Here is a 15,517-nt window from a genome sequence, read left to right on the forward strand (position 1 = left end):
GTAAATACGAAGAGACCCCGCTCACAGTTTGCTCAGTTTCACGTTGATGTATTTGAATTTGCCCGTTCAAAATGTAGCCTAAATTTGACCTATGGTTTTACCAGGCATAATAGATCATATTTTTTTTAACTGAGTTAGTTCAGTCTGATAGAACGTAAATCATAATATTAAGGAAAAGCAAAGATCTGCTAGGTTCTGGAAAAGCAGCAAATGCATATGAAAAAAAAATCATAATTTAACGCTGCTGGAAAAAAGATGATGGCAGAAAAACTTGGTATTACACGAGAAGTTGAAAAATATTCTCCAAAACCCTGCAAACTGAAGAAGAATGATTGCATACACTATTGCATATAAGTTCAGAATTTAATACCATTCATTCTAGCGCAAAAGAAAAACCCGTCACATCAATCAAAATGAGTGTTATCCACAGATACGTCTGGAAACTTGGATTACATTTTTTGCAGAGGATGATTGAGAGCGGCAATGTAAAATCAGTACAAGAAAAAAGAAATACAAGAGCGAGTATTGCGTATTGAGTCAGAGGACGGAGGAGGGAGGAGGACGAGGTGAGCGGGGGAGAGAAATGAAGCACCTTAAATGTAAAATGTAAGAATGTCAATGGGGGAGATGTCAGCAGGTGAGGAAGGAGCCAATTATCCAGAGGAACTCTTGGCACTGAGCTTCCTGTTCCCATTAAGAGACATAATATTACCGTGTTAAGGAGAAGTGTAAGGGATGGCCGCAAAAGTGTGTGTGTGTGTGTGTGAGCGTGCTTGACATGCAACCTCTGGATAAAGGGAGGCTGGAGTCATGGGTAATGAGACAACAAGCGCCGGCAAGGATTCCTTAACAAGCAACAGAGATCACAAAAGCGCGGGTCATTATCACCTCGCCGTCCTGGACATAGCAGCCCCCTTCCTCTCATTACTCCCTGCTCATAACCCTCCGTCGCCCCGTGGAGTCGAGGTGACGGAGAGGGGAAGGGAGAGCAGATGGAAGAAGAAGTGTAGACGTGCATTTTAAGCGAGGAGAGGAAAAAAAAGAGGGGGTTTATTTTAGGGCAGCTCGCTTCCTCCGACCATCGATCAAGGTTTGAGGACATCAGAGGGAGGCAGGAAGTCTGAAATCCTTCCATTTATGGGAATATACGCATGTACAGGCACAGAGGATAAACACTTACAGTAACTGTGGGAGGTCGCTGGATGGGGGGGGGGGCCCGAGAAAAAGTGGGTAGATTCACATGTTCAGTCGCTGTGACATTTATTTATCAAATATTCTTAAAAAATGAAAAGTTAACTTATATGAAACACACAAAAAGTGGAGAAATGTAAGTTTTACTTGTGTGGATTTACTGTATATATGAAATTGTCTGCTTTCAATCATCAATCTTGTCCAGTGAGATCCACCATATATGTAATTATCAAATGATTTTAGTTTCATGTATTTCATTTATTCACTTTGTCCATTCTCATCCTTCAAAAAAGACCCAGAAGATAATACATGAAACTACTAACAGAGAACAGATAAACTCCCATTTTAATCAATTAAAAGCCATAAACTGAAACATTTTGTTGACCAGAGAACAAAAAGAAAACAATCAGCAGATGCAGACTGTACCCAGGGGTTGTGTCATATGAAAGACAAATACCTTGAGAGCTTGTTTTAGGATTAATGTAAATATCATTGTATCACAATCAAAGGAGTTAAATATTATATATTAGAGGGGACTTGTGATGTGTTTTGAACGTAGGTTTGTTTTTATTCTGATTGCCTCGTTTAATGTGTGATTCTTGTTTCATGTGACTGAGAAACATACATCTCACACTAACAACAAAGATTATTGTTGAAGCAAAAAAAAAAGTGGTGGGACAAAGAAAGTTCTTTTAAAACTTATTTCCACGTGAACATATTTTTTTTATATTTAACATGCTTGAAATAAATAAATGAATAAATTAAATAAAATGAGCCTAATGTTATTTGTTGTTGGAAACATCTCATAAGTTTAATTACTGAACACAGGATGTCTCCTGCTTCACTCTGAAGGTTTCATAAGTTGTTCCATGACTGGTTCCAACAAGTGGTGATGTCACACAGTCCTGCTGGTACATCCATACGTTAAAATCACATTCAACAACAGAAATTGTGCACGCATGTCGTTCTGCACAGCGAAGCTCAAACAACCAAGTAAAGTCACAAACTGATTTTTTAGAATCTACTGCAGGAACCATCCTTCCACTGAGGTCACCAACCCGCCCACCCGCCCAAACCCTCCCCCCTCCTCCCACCAAAAACCACCCTCCTCCCACCAAACCACCCATTATGCCCAAACCTTTCGCCAGCACAGGGCCCAAGCCGGAAAAACAGCCCCTGGTGTCCACTTCCATTTCATCCCCGGGGCCACTCGAGCGTGACTGAGTGTTTCTCCAAACCATGGGGGAAATGTTACACGTGTGTCCCCGGAGCAGCTCTCTGCCACGGAGGGAGTCGCTTGTAAATCATGCATATCTTCCGACTAACGAATAAACACGCGTCATTTTATGCCCCGCTCCTAAGTCTTACAGCTACTTTTTCTCACTTCTAAACACATCTTCATTTCAAGTGGTTTCCTTCCTCTGTCAGCCACTTCTTCTCCTCCCACTGTTCCTCTTTTCAGTTTTGATTTTTTTGCTCATATTGATTGTTGTATTTTTTTGTTGACCTGAGGTTTGTGTGGGTTCAGCACTTTCTCCTGCTGCTGGCTGTGTGGTGCCAATATTTTCTTTTACTTCTGTGATCAAAAAGGCCCACTAACCCAAGTGTTAAGTCATAATCTCTCAGGGATCATCTATGGTGGCCCACAGGGGGCAGTACTTTCACACCTGCCTTTATTAACTACATACCAGTTCAGCTTTCACCACCTCAGCTTTAAAAGATGTGCTCATCCCAGAGTAAAGCTGCATAATTACATGTTTACTCCTCATGTCTTGGCTATTTCCCCCTAATTGTATGCATTTTATGCACTTTCAAGGGCAATTTCTGACCCCTCTGACCTATCTCTACCTACTTTCATCTTTTCTGACTCTACCTGTTTCATATTCTCCACCAGTGCCTCTCTAAAAGAGAAACAAGCGCGCAGGAGAGAGTATGGGGCAGAAAGACAGGAGGGCAGACAGTCAGAAGCAGATGAAAGATGGATAAAGATAGAATCTGGCTGGGCTTCACAAAAGAAGAAAATTAAAAGAAAACAAGCCTCCTGCTCACTCTCCGTGCTCCACTCACCAGATTTCTCTTCCCAGAATCCCTAATCTTGCCTGTTAACAACCTGCCAATCGGGCCGCTGTCCTCATGAATAAACATATGGCGAGTGGAGCATGGTCCTGCAAACATGACAGCCAGCGTTCCCATCGTAGTGCGAGCGTGCCTATAATGCATCCCTGGGGCTTGCCTCTGAGTCAGCCCATCACTTAGAGCTCTTTCCCGCTCCTTAAAATGTCGCCGCCCTGAATCGGCAGGCTTATGATCTTTTAATAATGATGACAGGTAGTGAATGTGTGGAGCGCTGACAGCTGGTTAACCGACTGTGTTGGGGAACGGTGGGCAGATTCAGGAGGAATCAAAGCTGCGGCTCTGCTCGAGGGTTAGACTAATAGTTTGCCTGTTTCTGGCTTTTATCCGGGATTGTACCTGGGTTTGTTTCCCACCTGCAATGTGATAAATACTCAGTGATCTGTGAAACCTGCATGTAATGAAAATTCAAGCTGGGTTTCTAACCCTGAAGGAATTATTAGTTTGGAGTTTGGGCTTTTCTGTCCAGACAATTCAAAAAGAAAATATCAGATTTGCTGTTGCTTGACCAACTGCTGCTGAGGTAATCATTCCTTTGCCAGGAATGTGTCTGCAGCCTCTCCTCACATCCACACAGGTCAGGCCTCCGAGGACACGGTGAGGTCCCAGAGTGGTCGGGACGTGCTCAACCTGCCTCCAACCAGCTGCAACTGCCACAGTCCTCTATCACTCCAACTGTCTGACGCCGCCTCCTCCTCTCTGAGCAGCCAAAGCCGCCACATGCACGCTTGTGTGTGCGAGAGCAGCACGTTTGACAGGGGTGACTGTGGCGACGCTGCCCCTGAGTCGAGCTGAACACCCTCAGGCGTCAGTTACTCCACAGAGGGCACCCAATGAGACAGTGAGACAAGATTCTCGCCTCCTCCTCCTCCACCACCACCCTCCCTCCCTCCCTCTTCCCTCGCCACCAAGCATGCTCTCTTTGCGACACATGCAGGAGCTCCTTATGCATTATTGAAGACACTTTTCCTAAAAGGCTGCTAGCACATTATTCTGCAACCACAGTGACATGTGTGGAGACTGAAAATGTCCACTTTAGCTGCAAAGAATGTGCTCAGCTAGGTAGCTCTTCTCTCTCCGAGGCTGGAAACACTGGGAATAGGTCGGAGGTTTAAAGCGACAGCTGCTTTAACCACACACAGAATGACTCATTATAGCTGTCATTGAAAACTCACAAATTATTATTGAGTTGCAATAATCACTATTCACTATCAGCAACACGTGTACATTCAGTTACTCCTGTGGAGCAGCTGCAGTATCCAAGTACTACTTCAAATACACAGTATGTTCATCAATTCAGCACATGAACCCAGGGGGCAACTCAAACGCTTATGAGCAACACTTTAAGAGAGTAATCATTGGGTATTATCCAGTGCAAGGCCAAGGTGAAGTCATGTGTGTGGTGCAGATTAAAAGTATCATTATGAATAATATCATAACTAATAATATGGGAGCGAAGGAGCCACAGACCACTGTGAAATAAAGTCTGACTCGCTGTGAATCAAAGGAGCACTGGAATCAGGCAGCAGAGCATATTGAGACTACAACAAGCATCTGTAAGAGGCTGCTCATATAATGAGGTATTAAAGGTAGGTCAATTGGCTGCAGAGTGACACTAATGTAATTATTCGTGATGGATTGGCAGCATTAGGTACATGTTCCACAAAGGGGCCGCCTTCAGAAATGGCCAGAGGAAATGGACGCATTCAAGGTGGCCAAGTGAATATTTTTAATAATAGTAATAATAAGTTTCGGAAGTCTTGGAATATGAATGCATCCGGGCCAGAGCTGAGTAACTGGTAGCAGGCACTTTAAAGCATGAGAGAAGATTTTACGCAAAAAAAAGTTCACTTTACAATGGAAAGGCGAAACTTACATTTCTTCAGTCGCCCCCCCCCCCCCGCGTCCTCTCGCTGCTCTTTGACACAGCTCAACAAGTTCACAACAGCAGAATGAACATGAATGGAGGAAGAGGCTCTTCTTTAAGACGCGCTCCCCAGCGCGAATGTGATGAGTGCGCACGTCAGTCTCTGAGGAATCGCTGCGCGCACCATCTCTCGCTCTTCGTCGGGAGAAAACGATGAGGCTGGGGGTGAGGGTGGTGAGGAGGATATCCCTGCCACTTGATGGAACACAAAACAAATGACTGATCACCGTCCTGAGGGCTCAGTCAGCACCGCGTCTGCTGGAAACGGGAGGTTTCTCTGCGCGGGAGCCAAGGTGCCGAAGTGTCCATCATGCTCTCTCTCCAAGTGTCATTCCATCACGCAGCGTCAATCTAAAGGCACAGTGATGTCCGCAGCAAAACAAAACCTCCACCGCTGCTGCAAAACAAACTTTTACCTGCTGCCGTGCGCGTCCCTCCTCTTTCCTCCACCCTGTCTTGAATCTCCTCGCCTCCAAACAACTCTTGCTCCTTCTTACTCTCCTGTGAACCGTACCGAGCCACTCCAACAGGGACCGGGGACAGGAATCACACCAATTGCGCTCAGCTGCTGAGAATATCCGCTCGCATCAGCGCGTCTCCTCCTGGCCGCACGCACGTCTCCTCCCCGGCCACGGCTCACCGTGCACCGACCGCCCAGACGGAGATGACGCGGAGAGGGGGGGAAGAAAATGCGCTCCGAGGCTCTTATTAGATGAGACGCACACTCAGCTTGTTTCACGCACACCTATGGTTTCCTCCCCCTCCCATCTATCCGTCCAGTCCGTCTCCAGCTCTCTTACACACACACGCACACGCACACACATAGACGCATGTACCGTCCTCTTTCGGGACCCGGTGCAAGCTCAGGAGGGAGGCGAATCGCATGTAGTTGAAGTGGAGTTCACCCGAGTGAGATATGGGGTGTGGATGGTCTCACAGGGATGATTGCATTAAGACAGAATGGAATTATTACAAGTGTTTTAGGAAAAGTGTTAATTGTGTTTCTGTATACGCGCATAACTTCTGCTGATTCTTATAATAAAATCAAATTTAAGCACCACGTAGGTACAAATGAAGAGAGAGTGGATGTCCTCTAATTGTCTCAATAAAATAATATTCATTATGTTAAGAGGAAGGAGGCGTCTCTCCAGTGCGCAAGTGTAGGTGACATTCTCAAAAAATGAAGCATTAAATTAACCATGCTTAATTGCGCATTAATTAAATATCTACAGGAGAACAGCCTTATACCCTAGTCCATTTATGATCATTTTCCATCCTGTAAGTCTCAGATCCACTGTTTTAAAGCCATGTTTTTATCAGAGGGACATGAAAACGTGTTTCCAAATGATCCTACATTAAATACAATGTTACATTCATAATAAAAAGGTGTTTTATGGGACTTGTACGGCCACAACACCCCCCCCCCCCACTTTAATTGAATCCCACTAACAGTGGGCTAAAAGGCGGGTGGGGGTAGTGCAGAAGTCAGGTCATGGCACTTTGCGCACAGGTCAACCACGCAGCAGGTTGACCAGCTGAATGTGTCGATGTTTGCGCAGCAGCATGTAGAGGCCAGAGAGGCCCCCAGCCATCCGCCCCCGCACTGTACTGAAAGAAAGAAAAAAAAGAAACGTTCCTATTTCTTATTTTAAGCATTGAGGTTGTTTTCAAGATGAGGAGGAGAATGGATGACAGGAACGCTGTGCCCCGTGCTATTTACAAACAACAATGAATTGTGCATGTGTGCTATTATGTGCACGCAGAATGACTGATCCATTACAACAGGACACACTGGATGTGGACATACAGATCGCTTGGACCTGTGCGCTCAGAGCGCAGCCATGCGCCTTCATTTTCTCCTGTATGCGGCTGAGTTGTGCGTAAAATAGAACAAAATTAAGTTTTAGTCCAGAAAATGTGATGCAGGTTTTCCCTCACAGCCTTCAGAGACATCACCAATGAGATATACACCTGATTTCTTTTTTGTTATCGCACCAAACGGTTCGCTTGAGAGGAACCCGCGTATGCAAAAGGTGATATGGGCGCTGAATGGATGTATTGAACGATTACCCCAAGAAAATGAGGAAACGCGTCTGTGTTTGTCTGTTGTCAGAATACTCGTCTCACTTTATCTAATCACGACGCACAATTTTGACCACCCACTCGGCGCGCGTCGCAGCCGAGCTTCAAAACTTTACGCGCCCCCCAGCAGCCACCATCTAGAGGAAATGTGCAGCCTGAGCCTCTCACCTCAGTCTCCAGTGCTTCACGCCGTCGAGGGGCGCAGGTCATAGCAGCCAAATAAATCCGCTTTGAATCGGGACATCTTACAGGAACCGGAGACTCCGCCGTGTAGAAGCGACCCACTTGTCTCCGGAGCTCCCGGGGAATGGATGAGCTGCTCCCGGTGTACCCACGCAACGTCACTTCGACTCGGACACACGAGTGGAGACGACAGGAGAAAAATCCCTCCAAGAACAATTTACTTAGAACAGTGCGATAAAATGAAGCGATGATATAAAGGAGGACAATACAGATCCAAAGTGGCTCCAGCGGAAAGAGGCTCGGAGACGCACAGTGACCAGACTCAGCTCTCACACACACTGATGCAGAGAGCCACTGACAACTGACTTTCACCTCAAGTTTATTCCTGAGCTGGAGCCTGTGAGGTGCAGCTGAGGGCACACATCACCATATGCACCTCCAACTGTCTCCAACTGCTCCAATGCATTTGTGTTCACTGCAGGGATCAGCTGTTTGTTTCCTTTTCTTTCTGTTGCACGTTTCACTGTAGAAATATCACTCAGATCTGACCAGCAGCAGCAGCAGCAGCATCATGAGTGGCCATTGGTGGGACATGAGTTACACTGCTTTATGGCACAAAGAGACTGCTGCACAACACAGCTACACTGATCCCCAATTTATTTGACATAAATACTTGGACTTTTAAACCTGCTACACAAAGCTACTGGTCAGTTAAAGTTTCGGAATTACATTTCCTATTAAATTTCTCCATTGACATTTCAGAAAATCCTTAAAAAAAGAGTTGCAAGTCTGGAAACAGGAAGTAAAGGTGCAAGTAATAAAAATAAATTGCATGCACAGTGTGCACAATGTATGTAGAGTGAAGGAACTACGTATCCCAGAACCCTTTTAAACAGCTTCCAGTGTGCTTCTTTAATTGAATCTTGTTGTAGATATAGTGTTGTATATTTTAGCTTGTGTCTTGTATGTATGTATGTATGTAGCATTTCATATAGAATATAGTGTGTTCTCATTCATGTGGTACAGTGCTTCATTCCCAACTGCAATCGTGGGAAATGATGGTGTCCCTGCGGTAAATGTGATGTAACAGCCGTGGTTGTGGTAAATATTTCCATGGTAACAATAAAGTCCAACCATCAGATACATCCTAGTACACCTTAGGATTGGTAGTGCAGTGCTTCTACTTGACATTGCGAATACAACAAGTTTTTCCTAAAACACAGTTGATATCAAACAGACTTGTGGCTTCTACAGGAGCACATAACATCGTGGGTAAGTCTACATTGGATGGTTAAAATATTATTAATCAAGAAGATGAAGTTGACTTTTAGAACCGCGCTGTTGCTGCATTTGAACTGGAATATTCTTTGTGTGTAGCTGTCCACAATAGGAGTGAGTGAATCAGTAAAGTCAAACAGAAGAGGCTAAATATCTGATGCATGTAATCTGTTGTGTAAAATACCTTGCTAGCTGCTCAGTTGTTCTTTAAAGCAGTAAAAGCTGCTAAAAATATGAAGCAGTCAAAAATCTCAAAAACTAAACAGGTTTAGTTGAGTCATTTGTATCAATCAGTCAACTCTGTCAATCCCTGCAGATGTGGAATACAATGCACTGACTAAATAAAATTGTCCACCATCTTGAATAATTCCTTCAATAGATACCACACAAATCACCTAAGTTATTCAGAACTAAAGTGAACAATTGTCTTAATATATAGTTTGATAAATCTTGATTCATTTGTTTCCAACTGAAGTCATTTTTAAGTTGCTACACAATTTTCTTTTTTTTCAGTGAATATGTTTTTTTTTTGCTTTATGGGACAGATCAGTCGTTACTTGCAGTTTATTTGTGGCTCGGAGTCTGAGGACACGGTGAAGACAGCCCTTCATGCAGCCGCCTCGCTCTCCCTCTCTCTTCTCTCTGAGCCCAGGGGCAACTTTTGCTGACATGAACCTCTTTTTTTTTAAAATTCACTCAGTGGCGAGAGAGAGGAGAGCGCAGTGGAAAGCTACCAACGAGCACATTTAATTCCCACTTATTGACTCACCGCAACGGCGCTGTATAATATGTTCCCTCACAGCACATTTCTGAAGCCCGTCTGCACACGGTTAAGCTCTTTCCTGTCTTTTCTTCAGAGGCATAAAACACACGGAGCTCGGGTAGACTGCGTCCACACATGATTCTGTAAATGAAAACAGGAGCTGATAGAAGACTGAAGTGCTTCAATGGACAGCTTGTGTACATTAACATTTCTGCTTCAAAGAGGTCAGTAAGGACAATGAAAGGAGGATGTGTTGGGATGATAGCACACACACATCCACACACCCACAAGATGACCATGTGGCTTCAAATCCATCAGTGGGTTCAATACATGGCTCTTAACTTAGGAGACCAATAATCACGTGGCCTCATGTTCCAATATCTCACCTCAACCCTTCTTTCCCTTTGTGTCATATCTTCTGATGGTTTCTAGAAAATTGAATTCTGCACATCAATGTCTGGTGACGACCGGCACAGAGGTATTGGATTTTTATGCACGTTCAAAGGAAAGTAATATTTTGTTCATCTGGAGGTTTGTGTTAGTTGGAGGAGGGGAGGGCAGGATATTCATAAAGAACTATTGTGCACTCAGCAAGCACTTTGTTAGGAACTCCACAAACCCTGGCCGGTCCTTCCTTTTCCTATCAAACAGTCCTTTCCTTTGAAATTCATGATTTCATCACATCATTTCTGCTGCACATTCACACTGTGTCACTCCTGTTCAACATCATCTCAGAGGTGGATTCACATCAGGGCTGAACTCACTGACGTGAAACCAGTTCGAGATGACTTTAGCTGTGCGGTACAGAGCATTATCTTGCAGGAAGTAGTCGTTTGAAGATGGTACATTTTGGAAAGGGATGAACACGGTCAGCAACAAACCTCAGATAAACTTTGGCATTCAAACCATAACTAATCGTATAAAAGGCCCCAAGTGTGGAAAGAAAATACTCCTCACATCATCACCGCCTGGGACCATTGATTAATGCTGCTGATGTCAAATTCTGACCTTAGTATCTACGCTCTACGTAATGTCCAGTGTTTGTGAGTCTGTGCCACTGCGGCCTCAGATGTTTGAGTGGAACCTGACATGGTCTCTGCAGTTATAGACCATCAACCTCAAGCTTGGACAGCATTGTTCAATCTGAGATACTTTTCTGCTCACCACATCTATAGAGTGGTTATCTGAATTACTGTAGCCTTTCTGTCTGCTCCAACCAATCTGACCAGTCTCCTCTGACCTCTCTCATCAACTAGATGTTTCCATCCACGGCTGCTCCCCGGAGGGTTTATCCTTTTTTTTCTGGCTCGATTCTGAGTGTAAAACTCTAGAGACTGTTCTGTGTGAAAATCACAGGAGATCAGCAGATTTTTAAACCCGTTTGACACCAATTATCATGTCAGGGTGAAAATCACTGAGATCAAATTTTCATTAATATGATGTTTGATTTGAACAGTAAGTGAATTATATCTGCAGCATTTTATTTGTTGCACTGCTGTCACATGATTGGCTGATCGGATATTTGCATGAATAAAGAGGTGTGTTCCTAATAAAGTGCTCAGTGAGCGTACTCAAGCTTGTGCATGGTGCATAGCGCAGAAGAGGGAGTCGCATGCTTAACTTGAAAGTTATACATTTAAAACTTTAACTTATGGAGTATTATTATAGATTAATGTTGGACTTATATGATGATATACCATATAAGATGAAAAGGTGAGAATATGTTTCCTATTTCAGGTTATATAAGACCATAGAAGGCAATGAGGAAATTTACTCAGAACTGTTTTTGCTGCACTGAAAAACCTTCATTATTCTATTATTGAAGTTAAAGTTAAATGATATTGTGAGGGTCACTTTTTATAAACTGTTGGGTCGTTTTAATCTACATGGACTATATTTTATAAACTGATCTTTATAAAGTGAAGTTCTGAGTGTTAAATCAAATTCTCAAGAGTGAGCTGAGGTGAAAAAATTAAAGTTGAGGAGTAAAGAGTGTGATATGACGTCAGACAGGAACAGACATCAGCTACTACAAGCTTCTAGAGACAGTGACGGTGATGAGTAAAACTAATATTACTATTATTGACCTTTAAGTCACAAAGTGATAATATTGCATTGAGCATTATGAATCTCTACATCTCAGAGAAAAAGTCTGCACTGCTGTCTTTTGTTGACAGTGATTTTTTCAGACAAGGTGAAACCTGCAAAGAGAAAACTGAAAGGAATGTGTTTGTCTATGCAGTCACTCCTACGTAACTTTCTATTTCCTGCTACTGCCATGATATGGACAAGGTGAATCAAGATGGCAGCTTCAGACCTGCTATCTTTACTTCTTTCATAAAGTGTCTGACCACACAAAGCCTCCAGACTTCTCCTGGGAGACGAGACACCTGGATAGAGTCAGGACAAACGCAGGAGTTCACAATGCATTATGGGATGCCTCGAGAAGGACGGAATCAGGTCAATATCGCCACCTTTATGCATCTGCTCCGTTTAGACTCTGAGGTTTATCACGCTTCCCTCCTCTCTGCCTGGCACTAACCTCGGCTCCAATCTGCCACGTGCAGACCTCTGCAGCTTATCCAATCCTGCATGGTGTCCTGAACCCATAACCCAACTCGCCCAAATTGAAATATCATATTAAGTTATAAAACAATACCTGAGAAGAATTACATGGGAGCGTAATCCAAAAAGTGCATGATTGAAAAGGGATTAGCGGAAGGGAGGAGGAGGGAGGGGGGATGTGGCTGCACAGTTTTGGTGGATTTATACTTTGGTCACAAGCACAGGGCCGTCTGCCTCAGGCTGATTGTGAATCGGGGCAACCCAGTCAGATTTACGTGGCCCTGCGAGCGATTTGGGATTTACTTTCAGGCGCCATCCAGATTTGTCCTCATTGCGCGGTGTGTGTCCGCCCATGAAGTCACACCTTAGTGCTTTCAGTTGGATGCAATCGTGATAGGCGGTGACTCTCTCAGCTTGAGATTTGCTGCTAGAGACTAGAATAAATGCATTGTCTCATTTAAATAAGTGTACTTTCTATTACTGTGAGAAAAACACAGGGATATGTAGTAGGACAGAGTTATTTCAGTATTTTTTTTACAGTAGGCGCACGGGTCAGTTCCTGTTGCTGGTGATAATGATGACAAATGGTCCGTCCAGCTGAGTCCCAGAGAAATGAAGTCCACATCTCTGGGGGTTGGTCCACAAATTAGCTTTTGTCAATACCGTGTTCCTAATTTGTCCTCACAGGATATGCTGACAGGAATATCGGTTACTGTAACCAATGGTGGGAATTGAATCCTATTGGCTTATTCCTGGTGTCATTAGCATAGGAGGATGAATGAGCGGCCATGATTAGAAACTGTGCGCTGCCAGAGTCCAGTCAGGTTTCAGCTCGGCAGAAACACAAACAATGATTTTCCAGTTTTTATATGAGGAATACATTTTAGCCTTTGTGCTACAAAAACCATGGAGGGATGAAAGTTAATCTGGTCATTGAAAGATTACAGGAATTTAAATGGAAACTCACCAGCGTTGAGAATCATCTCCAATCAAACCAAATAGCATGATAGAGATTCACACTTTTAGTTTCAGAATGCATTATTCATGATGTTTGTCACAGGGGGGAACTATTTCATTTTACTCAGGTGACAGTGAGGTGCTGAATGATTTAAACAGTGTGTCCTGCATTTAAAGGTGTGACAACTGGTTTACATATTTCCATGTCTTCAATATGGTATTGTTTTCATACAGTTGTGTTACAGTCATGTCAAAGCTGTTATTTTTAAATGGAACAACGGTGTCTCTGTGTTTTGGAACTGAATGGCACGGACTGGTCAACACAGATGTGAGCAGCTGGAAACTGAGTTCTCATCTTTAATAGGCTGACAACTCAAGGCCAAGTCAATACCACCACAAAAAAAACATGCAACCGCACGTCCTGTCTTCCTTTGACCTCTGACCTGAGGTTTTTGTCGTCGCATCTGTCTCCAGTGATGTTCTGGAAATCCACTTAGACATTTAGTAGTACTTGTACTTTGCTACTTTCTACTTCAACTCCACATATAAGAGGAAAATATTGTACTTTTAACATCACTTCATTTATCACTACATTGTACTGGTTACTCATTAATAATATATTGTAAATACACACATCCACACCCTGGATCTTTGGGAGATCGTATTTGGAAAATTGGTTTTATGATTAAAGTTAATTGATACATTAGGATTGATGGTCAGTTTTCTATGTAGCTTTCTAATGTTTAGTCCCTGTCATATATTTGTATACAAAAAACTATTAACATAAAAAAAGTTTATGCACTTGAATAAATATTGTACACAGTTTTTGACAGCATGTGACTGTTGTCTTTGCCTGATTATGTTGCGTGCATTAATGTTTTGGTCTCTTATTGACTTGGATGAGATTCACTGGGATGCTCATATTTTCAAGTGAATGTTTCAGTGTAAAAACGAAGAGGAGAATGAGTGTAACTCTGGTCGGAGCAGATGGTACTGTGATGTCCAAAGAGCTGAGCTCAGCTATAGTGTCTAACCCTTTTATGAACAGTCTATGGTCTAACCCAGCTGAGAGACAGGACTGGAGGGACTGTGGACGTCAAACATCATGGAGCAGCCGGACTGAACTGCACAGTTCTTCGGGCATGAGGACATTTAGACGAATCGAGAAGGTTTGTAAAAATGTTCTCCAGTAACTGATTATGTTAAGACTGACTAAGTTGCAATTCTATTTTTATATTCTCAGTTAATATGTAAAACCTTTCAAAAGGAACTTTGCACACTTTACTTTGGTCTGTCAGCTGGGGCGTAACAACAGGGTGACCTCATTAAATTCAGGATCGACTGCGTACAGGAGAGCTTTTCCTACTCTTACTGATCATTCAAATCACTTTACACTAAAAGTCACAGTCACTCATTCACACGTGTTTACTATCACATACCAGTCACACACTGCCGGCACTCAAGGGTAATTAGAGGTTCCGTATCTCTGCATTCTGAAGTGGAGGAACTGGGGATCAAACCACAGCCACCCTTTATTTTAATATTGATACTAAAAGAATTGGAAGGATGTGGTTTCATGTGTTTAAGAGCTTTGACTAGAAAGATCTTAGAGCAGCTCAATTGGAAACAATTTCAAATTCACAAAGTGTAATTTTTATATTTGATTTCTCACTAACTGTCTCTGTTAATGTAAAGATGAGGACAAGTGCACTTGTTGTGACATTGTTCAGACAGTCCTGGACTGTGGCGTCTCTGTCTCTTCAGCCGTCCTCTGAACAATCAGTCTTGAAATCAGTAAGATTAAGCATATTGTCTATTGATTGGCTCCTAAATTGCTGTGCAATACAAGGCAAATAATCCCATTTCAAGTTTCAACACTTGTTTCTAATGGTTTCCAAATCATTCCAGGCAGGAATGGATCACAATTAGTTTAGTGTTTAGCAGCCGGGCGTGGCCATGCATGCAAGAGTGTGATTCTGGGTTTAACAGTGGCTGCCTGCGCTGCACTTGACACTTCCATTCTCAGGACACTGTCCATTGCTCTGCCTGCAGGGCTTTTCTACTTTCAGGGACATGCAGAAGCTGAGAAGAGATTCAGTCTCTGCTGCAGAGTGTGCATTTAATAGTTTTTTCTCAGACACAGAAGTGCCAACAAAAAGAAACTCCACATTTCCCTTTCCCAACAAGGACATGAGGTTTGGCGTTTGACAATAGTGATACGAACTTGGTCAGATGTGGCCACATTAGAGAGAAATAGGAAAATGATCAAACCCATGTTTCAACATGATTTGGTTCATTTGTATCATATTTCATTAAAAAAATAACCATGCTGAACATTTGATCTGATAAATCACATCATCCATCATGTTGAATGTCTGCTGCTGCAGTGAGGCTAAGAGTCATGTCTAGCACAACCATCTATGAAACAAATGCAGACC

General features: G+C 43.1%; 1 protein-coding gene across 7 annotated transcripts in view; it reads right to left on the minus strand.

Moving 5' to 3' along the window:
* Positions 1-15,517, minus strand: part of ntng1a (netrin g1a) — a 249,908-nt gene that overhangs the window by 92,729 nt on the left and 141,662 nt on the right. Inside the window, exon 1 of one of the 7 annotated variants that reach the window (XM_069512892.1) lies at positions 7,502-8,043. The exons of 4 other annotated variants lie outside the window; for them this stretch is intronic. The gene's annotated coding sequence lies outside the window, so the exon portion shown is untranslated. Of the gene's footprint in view, positions 1-5,200; positions 6,567-7,501; positions 8,044-15,517 lie in introns of those variants that run through there. 2 more of the 7 variants (XM_069512894.1, XM_069512893.1) reach the window with 2 other exon arrangements.

Source organism: Paralichthys olivaceus, chromosome 17, assembly GCF_024713975.1.
Source record: "Paralichthys olivaceus isolate ysfri-2021 chromosome 17, ASM2471397v2, whole genome shotgun sequence".
Classification (NCBI taxonomy): Eukaryota; Metazoa; Chordata; class Actinopteri; order Pleuronectiformes; family Paralichthyidae; genus Paralichthys; species Paralichthys olivaceus.